The following is a 9,398-nucleotide window of genomic DNA, read 5'->3' as shown; positions in this document are numbered from 1 at the left end:
ACTTTTGAAACGACGACCAAACTTTTAAAGTGTCATTTTTTTTAATTATAGATTTTACATTATCAATATGCAAGTTTCGCGTTTCAAATTATCTACCAGCACACTACTACATCCAATATGTTCAATCTGCAGCAGCGATTGCAGCTTTTACCATAGCGAATCGATGACGGTAAAAAAATAAGTGTTCCGAATACAGTTAAGAATTGAATGCTTCTTTTTGTAAATTCATTGGGGTGTAAAAGCGTTGACCGAAGTACATTTTGTATGAAGCGCGGAAGCGCTTCATTCTAAAAATGTGCGAACGGTCAACGCTTTTACAACCCTATGAAGTTACAAAAAGAAGCATTCAATACTTATAATTACATTTTTTTTAGCTATGATCAAGAAAAAACGAATTTTATATTGTTTTTATTTAATTCACCTGTGCACTTTAATGTGGGACCACGTGTTATCATGAATGAAAAGTTTTATTGAGTGATACAATTGCTTACGGAGTAACACGTGATGTGCTGTTAGCTAATCAGAATAAAGTATTATAATGAAACATACATCTAATGTAATTATATCAAAATAAAAAAAAATGAAACAAATCTTAATGTCGTTACAAAACTGGTTGAAGATGGGTATTTTAAAGAGAAAAAATATGAAAAAGGTAACTCATGAGTATAAAAACACCCCTATAAATATGCTGGCTTAATACTTTCCTTGATTTATTTTTAAATCGAATCATTATAGTTATTAATCTTTACAGTAAAATAATTCATTGGCCAAAAATATAATAATTATTCATAATTAATTTAAACAAAATCATGAAGCGCCTTTTCTATGGAAGTCTTAAAAATGTATAAGGCAATTCTTGATTTTTATTTATCTTTAGTAAAAGTAGGAATGATATATTTTTGGTATTGTTTGAAAATAATTGTTTTCGTGTTTCTTTTCTGTTTATGATCAGCATTGTCTGGTTGTATGTAAGCGTGTTCCATTGATTCTAGTGCGGTAGGTCGTGGGTTCGAACCGCGGTAGGTCAAACCAACGACTTAATAAATGATAGAATAATGTGTCCAAGTAAAGGTCTTCCATCAGAATAATGTGTTCAGATAGGTCTTCCAGCGGAATGTTTACAGATAACTTGTGATCACTTGTGACATTAGAACGTCAAAAATCCGGTTAAGTAACAATGTTGGTCTATTTTTCTCTGTACCTATTCTTATGGTTAATGATTATGTATAATAAATATATTCTTATTGATGCTCGTCTTATAGAAGCTTATAACTTGATGTTGGACATACATATATATATATATACAACTCGTCTAAACATCAACCCAACAATGTTAGATCTGTAAATTTGCTTTCGCAATTTTTTGGTTCTTCCCTCGCCGGGATTCGAACCCATGCTACTGTGATATCGTGACACCAAATCGCCTGCACTGCAGCCGTCCCGCTAGACCACACGACCACCTGGGCTCTAAAAAAAAAGAGCTTTCGGTGGGCATGTGTTACCTTTCCACGTCAGTTTTAATCTAGCGGCGTACCGTACAGTACATGATATATAAGGCATGAAGATGTTATTGTTACAGATCAGCTAAATTATCTATAGTAAAGGATCCTACAAATTAATGTAATATACAGTCACAGAAAATAATTACATTCATAAGTACGTCTGAGTCAGTGACAACTCTACAACAGATGTATCCATCGGATCGCCATCAATGATGGTGATACATGGCTGTGTACATAATGTATATACAACTCGTCTAAACATCAACCCAACAATTTTCGATCATGCCCACCGAAAGCTCTTTTTTTTGAGAGCCCAGGTGGTCGTGTGGTCTATCGGGACGGCTGCAGTGCAGGCGATTTGGTGTCAATAATATCACAGTAGCATGGGTTCGAATCCCGGCGAGGGAAGAACCAAAAATTTGCGAAACCAAATTTACAGATCTAACATTGTTGGGTTGATGTTTAGACGAGTTGTATATACATTATGTACACAGCCATGTATCACCATCATTGATGGCGATCCGATGGATACATCTGTTGTAGAGTTGTCACTGACTCAGACGTACTTATGAATATAATTATATATATATAAAACATACATAAGTCAAGAACGTGTGTTGAAGCAGTACAGGTCACAGGAGAAAAGGAAAGTTTTAGTTGACCAACAGAGATTAACTTTAATATTGAAACTTGATTTGTTACTTACTAGGCTAGTTAATAAAAAAAAACGCATTTCTGTTATATTTTTTAATTTTTTATTATAGATGGTAATGCTGGAAAAAGCTTCTCCCGTACATGTCAGGCACCCGAACCACCCTAAAAAAAAGCCCAAAATTTTTTCGCCTCGCTCCGCTCCGCGAATTGCCTCACTTTAAACAGACCTGCCCTACGGCCTTGGATGACGCAAATGCGTATTCTTTTCCTGAGTATCAGTGAGATGCTTTCTATTTACTATTTCGTGCGCTAAAATACTACTTGCATGTAATAACACTCGTGAAAGCTTATTTTCGTTTTTGTTATTTAAATTCAGGACACGGCAGAATGAGCTCTACATGTGACTTTCAAGCACGGTCATCATTACTCACGGTATTCTGACTTCGAGTTGTTTCTCTTTTGTTTCTTTTTTGAGTCACTGTTCTATTATAAACTTGGACCTTTTCGAAAAGCTAAGAATTGTCTACCCAAGGAATATATTCTTAACTTTGTAATGTATTAAGCCTTTTAACTTTTTTCATTCGAGCGTCACCGATGCTTTTTTGTAGACTTAACTCGTGTCTGGCGTCCATCATTTTAATTCTGGTATCTTTTTACATCTACATACCTTTTTATATAAATTGATCATTTTGTAAGTGTGTACAGGTATTCATAAACATCTGAATTAGGAAATTCTTCGGCAAAACTAAGTTTTCCTGTAGAATGTTTAAATGAAATCCTTAAAATTTGAGATGTTTTATGGGTCCCAATCAATTGCATGCCACAGGTTTCACCGCATACAACATCTACCATGAGTAAAGACAGCTTCAAATACGACTTCTTTGTAATTGTAGAAAATAAAAAAATGTAAATTAGATAAAAAGAGATCTAACCAATAGAAACTGTTCTTTTAAAAATATGTATTCTAAAAGTAATTTTGATTGGTGAATAAAACAAGTCCAACCAGCACGTGTTCTAGGGGTTTTTATAGGAAACCCTAAGGAATCAAACATTAATTTACTGGTATGGTTGGACTCAAAATAAACATTTATAGACATCTTTGTTTTATTCACCAGGTTCGTAAATTTATAAATTTTGTTTAATGAAAAACATAACGTAACCTTAATAATCTTTTAATGTAACAGTTTATAACAGAAATCTTTCTTAATTAAAGTTACCATTAATATCATGATAAACTATTTTAATTAATTGATAAAGTATTTTGATAATTGTTAATTCAATTTCATTTTAAGAATCAAACTCTTTATTTCATATTTATGTATTTGATTAATTTACTGGTATGGTTGGACTCGAAATAAACATTTATAGACATCTTTGTTTTATTCACCAGGAAGCCTCGAAAGAACATGAACGACAGTCCCCCAAACTGTTGTAGTTAAAATAGAAACATAGATATGTAAAACAGAGACCAGCAACACATTAAACCCTTCAACGGGAAAGGGGAGGCAACTGCCTCAGTCAACACTTTCCCCCTCTTTCTCGCATAACATTTGTACTTACATGAGCAACACGACGGGTGTCACATAGGGAGCATGATTTGATTACCCTCCCAGAGCACCTAAAAGGACATCAGTTTTTAGTGGGATTCGTGTTGCTTCGTCTTTATTTTTCTTTGTTGTGTTTTGTGTACTATTGTTTGTCTTTTTCTTATTTAATAGTTTAATTGTCTTGAGATATCTGGTATCCTTCGTTCTTCTTTTATAGCTGATTATGCGGCATATGTATTGCCTATACCTCCTCAGATCTCTATATACATGTAGTGTTCTTGCTATTGGTATATACATTGTACAAGTACCTGGCCACGTCCACTATAATTTTTCGTTAAATGAATTCTATTTGTGTCCTTCTGATTAGTTGAGACTTTTTCAACTTTTTTTTTAAAAGTTCGTTCTTATGTCGTACTGTAACCAGTTTGGTTAAATTTGTCTTAGTAGTTTCAGAGGAGAAGATTTTTGTAAAAAATTACAAAAATTTACGAAAAATGGTTAAAAATTGAATATAAAGGGCAATAACTCCTTAAGGGGTCAACTGACCATTTTGGTCAAGTTGACTTATTTGTAGATCTTACTTTGCTGAACATTATTGCTGTTTACAGTTTATCTCTATCTATAATAATATTCAAGATAATAACCAAAAACGGCAAAATTTCCTTAAAATTACCAATTCAGGGGCAGCAATCCAACAACGGATTGTCTGATTCATCTGAAAATTTCAGGGCAGATAGATCTTAACCTAATGAACATTTTCAACCCATGTCAGATTTGCTCTAAATGCTTTAGTTTCAGAGATAAAAGCCAAAAACTGCATTTTACCCCTATGTTCTATTTTTAGCCATGTCGGCCATGTTGGTTGGCAGGTGGGGTCATCGGACACATTTTTTAAACTAGATACCCTAATGATGATTGTGGCCAAGTTTGGTTAAATTTGGCCTGTTAGTTTCAGAGGAGAAGATTTTTGTAAAAGTTAACGGACGACGACGGACACCAAGTGATGAGAAAAGCTCACTTGGCCCTTTGGGCCAGGTGAGCTAAAAAAAGAATTTTGAAAATCAGCCTAGATATAAAAAAAGGTGAAAAAATTAATCTCTCCTTTTTGCCCCTTCCAAGCCCCCTCCACCGGAACCAACATAAAATCCTTTATTCTGACCTGACATGTGTCAAGGATCAAAATAATAAAAGAATTTTGAAAACCGGCCCAGAAATAAAAAAGTTGAAAAAATTATGCTCCCCCTTTTTGCCCCTCCAGAGCTCCCTTTACCGGAACTAACATAAAACCCTTTATTCTGACCTGACATGTGCCAAAGAACCAAATAAAAAAAAAGAATTTTGGAATATGTTATGTTTATATATATACTATAGACTATAGTATAGTACAATTGTATTATATTATAACAGGGTTTTGTTCCACCCAATAGCAATCCACCCAGGGGCGGATACAGAAATTTCAAAAAACCCAGACAAGTGTCACACTTTAAAAATGATTTTCTATTGTTTCAAAACAATTTTGTTCACTCACAAAAATTGGGGGGGGGGGGGGGCGTGGCGGGGGCTTAATCTGCCATTGTCACCATATACCGGTATGCCTTGAACTAAAGTATCAAAAAATGGTCCTTCCCCCTATAAAAAAAATGAAGGTTTCCGACTATATATCACTTAATGCATCTTCATCTACATATCAAGATCCAAACAAAAAAGTCAATCAACCATGAAATTAAAAAAAAAATCCCCCTTTGCACTTTCCGGAGCCCTACCCTACCACCAACTTAAGGTTCTTCTTTGGTCAAAATCCCGGCCTGTTTATAATGTCTGTTTGGAGCAAACTGTAATCTGTTATATCATATATTATACATCAAAATAATCGTCTTTACTCACACTACATGAATATGACATTGAAAAAGCATAAATTCACAACTATAACTTATTATTCAGAAAAATGCACTCCCTTATAAAAAAAAAAATCCAGAGCATTTATATTATCATTTTGCTTGTGAAAGTATGCAAAATGTGTTCGTAAAACATCAATGCAGGGCAAGCTGTCCTTTTTAGAAATAAAACCTATTTAAAGTCAGTCAAACGAAAAATGTGTTGAATACTAAAATGAAAGTACAATTTGAAGGACATATAAACCTACTTTCACTTTCATGTTAACATTTTGTTTTTCTTTCTGGTGATCTAATTAGCAATTTTTAAAAATGTCTAAAAAAGGACAGCTTGCCCTGTATGGATTTTTAAAGAACACATTTATCATATTTTGATAAATAAAACGAATAGTTCAAAACTGCTCTGGACTTTTTGCAAAAAAAGGGGGCTGACATATAAACCTACTTTCACTTTCATGTTAACATATTGTTTTTCTTTCTGGTGATCTAATTAGCAATTTTTAAAAATGTCTAAAAAAGGACAGCTTGCCCTGTATGGATTTTTAAACAACACATTTATCATATTTTGATAAATAAAACGAATAGTTCAAAACTGCTCTGGATTTTTTGCAAAAAAGGGGGGCTGTTTTCCTCAACAATAAGTTATGTTTGTGAATTTATGGTTTTTCAATGTCATATTCATGTAGTATTCATGAGTAAAGACAATTATTTTGAGGTATAATATATGACATAACAGATTATGGTTTGCTCCAAACTTTTGACTTTAGTGAAACTTTATTGTCTTTAAAACCCCCTGATTCACAGAAAATTATGGGGAACAAAAGGTCCCCATTGTCTGTTTTTCAGTTTGAAACTGTTGCCTTCATCTGGTGCCTATGCATTTCATCCTTTAGGACCTCATACTATTTTAATGCAGCCCTCCCCCTTTTCAAAATGTAATGGAAAGGCACGTCCATGCTGACTCTGAGTAACCGTAAACATAATTAAAAAATTAAGAACGATTATCCGTCTACATTGATTTAATTTGAGAAGACGGTAAATCCATCTAGTGTGCTTTAGTGTGTAGACGGAAAGTCCGTATAGTTTGCTTTTATTTGTAGACGGAAATCCTGTCTAGTTTGTTTTTAATTGTAGACGGAAGATCCGTATTGTTTATTTTATGTTGTAGACGGGGAATCCGTACAGTTGTTTTTATCTCTGTTTTTTGTTCAATTCGGTCGGCTTCGGTCGCTGTGTTAAAACATTTAAATGCCGTTTGTATTAGGTTTTTTCATTAATTTGGAATGTTTTCTTTCTGATTTGCAATTATCAAATTGATAGAAACACGCAAACATAAAATATTTGGACTTTTCTACCCACCGATATCGACACTTGTGTCCTCCATTTTGGTGCAATTCTGGATTAAAATAGCCGGAAATCTCGCGAGATCTCGTAAAACTCGAACTTGATAAAGGAACTTCCGGTTCATGGTGATGGTTGATGTCTCCTTTGGTGCTGGGAATATTTGATAAATATATTGTGTTGTATAGTGTTATAAACCGTAACAAAGTGTATATTTTGTACAAAACAATTGATATATAGTATTATCGACAAAAAAACATTCAATTTAAACCTACTTTTCCTGTCTACAAACAATAACATTTGGTAGCTGTATTTTGATTTTCGCGGGGCCCGTGCACATCCGGTCCGCGTATATTCAAACCAACATTCAACACTGAACAATATATACTACAAAAACCTCATCTTCTCTACAAATAATACTATAAACAAAAAAGTCTTTATGCTAATTCACAGAAAACTGAATAAATTCCTCCAACGGAGTAGGTTAACTCCTTCAGGTCGGCCTAAATTAACACCCATCATAATAACTGACAGTAAAGGGTTTAATTTAAGGTCTCAAGCATTCACACCAGCTGAGAAAGACCTAACCTGGTATTGTATGAGAGGAGCAAGAATTAGAAACTGTAGAGAGTGGATTCGAGAATCTATTGATGCGATTATAGAAGAAGAAGGCAATATATGGGTGTACATATGGGCAGGAACTTGTGACTTTACTGCTAAAAACGGAAAATATATATCCCTGCGTACTCACGACACTGAATCAATTGATGAAGACTTTATTTCAGAAGCCAACCTAATTATCCAATGCGTCAACGCCCATCCTGGATGTAAAGTAACTATTTTAGAAATACCACTATATAGCATTGTAAGTTGGAATTGGGCAGCAGGTATAGGTAGGGACGATAGAGAAAGGTTTTATGACCAAGAAAAACAACTGGGAGAACAAATAATAGCGGTCAATCGAAAAATAAGAGAGCTTAACGAAGCAAGCGAAAGTTACTCTCCAAAATTTAGCTCAGACCTTACACTCATACAAAAATATAGAAAAGGTAGTAACCATCAAGTAGCTAGAAGGGTCCAACACAGATTTGAATTATACTTTGAAGGAATACACCCTAGGCAATTACTCTCAAAAGTTTGGCTGAAAAAGATAGAACAACAAACAATAAAAGACTGCTGGGAAAATATAAATTAGTATTCTACGATTTAACAGAGAACATCTTATCTGTAAATTGTAAGCGTGGGTTTCTCCACACTAAACTGTATTAAATTGGAAACCCTTTACTATTCAAACTACACTCTTTTATACATGAAAAGAAAAAGAACAAGAATGTGTCCAAAGTACACGGATGCCCCACTCACACTATCATTTTCCATGTTCAATGGACCATGAAATTGGATAAAAAATATAATTAGGCATTAAAATTAGAAAGATAATATCATAGGGAACATGTGTACTAAGTTTCAAGTTGATTGGACTTCAACTTCATCAAAAACTACCTTGACCAAAAACTTTAACCTGAAACATGCACTTTCATTTTCTATGTTCAGTGGACCGTGAAATTGGGGTCAAAAGTTTAATTTGGCTTTAAAATTAGAAAGATCATATCATAAGGAACATGTGTACTAAGTTTCAAGTTGATTGGACTTCAACTTCATCAAAAACTACCTTGACCAAAAACTTTAACCTGAAACATGCACTTTCATTTTCTATGTTCAGTGGACCGTGAAATTGGGGTCAAAAGTTTAATTTGGCTTTAAAATTAGATTGATCATATCATAAGGAACATGTGTACTAAGTTTCAAGTTGATTGGACTTCAACTTCATCAAAAACTACCTTGACCAAAAACTTTAACCTGAAAAACTTTAACCTGAAACATGCACTTTCATTTTCTATGTTCAGTGGACCGTGAAATTGGGGTCAAAAGTTTAATTTGGCTTTAAAATTAGAAAGATCATATCATAAGGAACATGTGTACTAAGTTTCAAATTGATTGGACTTCAACTTCATCAAAAACTACCTTGACCAAAAACTTTAACCTGAAAAACTTTAACCTGAAACATGCACTTTCATTTTCTATGTTCAGTGGACCGTGAAATTGGGGTCAAAAGTTTAATTTGGCTTTAAAATTAGAAAGATCATATCATAGGGAACATGTGTACCAAGTTTGAAGTCGATTGGACTTCTACTTCATCAAAAACTACCTCGACCAAAAACTTTAACCTGAAGCGGGACAGACGGACGAACGGACGAACGAACGGACGAACGAACGGACGAACGAACGGACGAACGGACGCACAGACCAGAAAACATAATGCCCCTCTACTATCGTAGGTGGGGCATAAAAACAGGAAATGTTCTCTCCTAAACAGTAAGCGTGGGTTACTCCACACTAAACTCACATTTTATCTGTATTAAAAGTGAACGAAGGACCAAGGTTATTTTAGATTTTAACAATCA

Source organism: Mytilus galloprovincialis, chromosome 14 (assembly GCF_965363235.1).
Source record: "Mytilus galloprovincialis chromosome 14, xbMytGall1.hap1.1, whole genome shotgun sequence".
In the NCBI taxonomy this organism is placed as follows: Eukaryota; Metazoa; Mollusca; class Bivalvia; order Mytilida; family Mytilidae; genus Mytilus; species Mytilus galloprovincialis.
The sequence above is the reverse complement of the archived record's forward strand: the minus strand, read 5'-3'. Positions refer to the sequence as shown.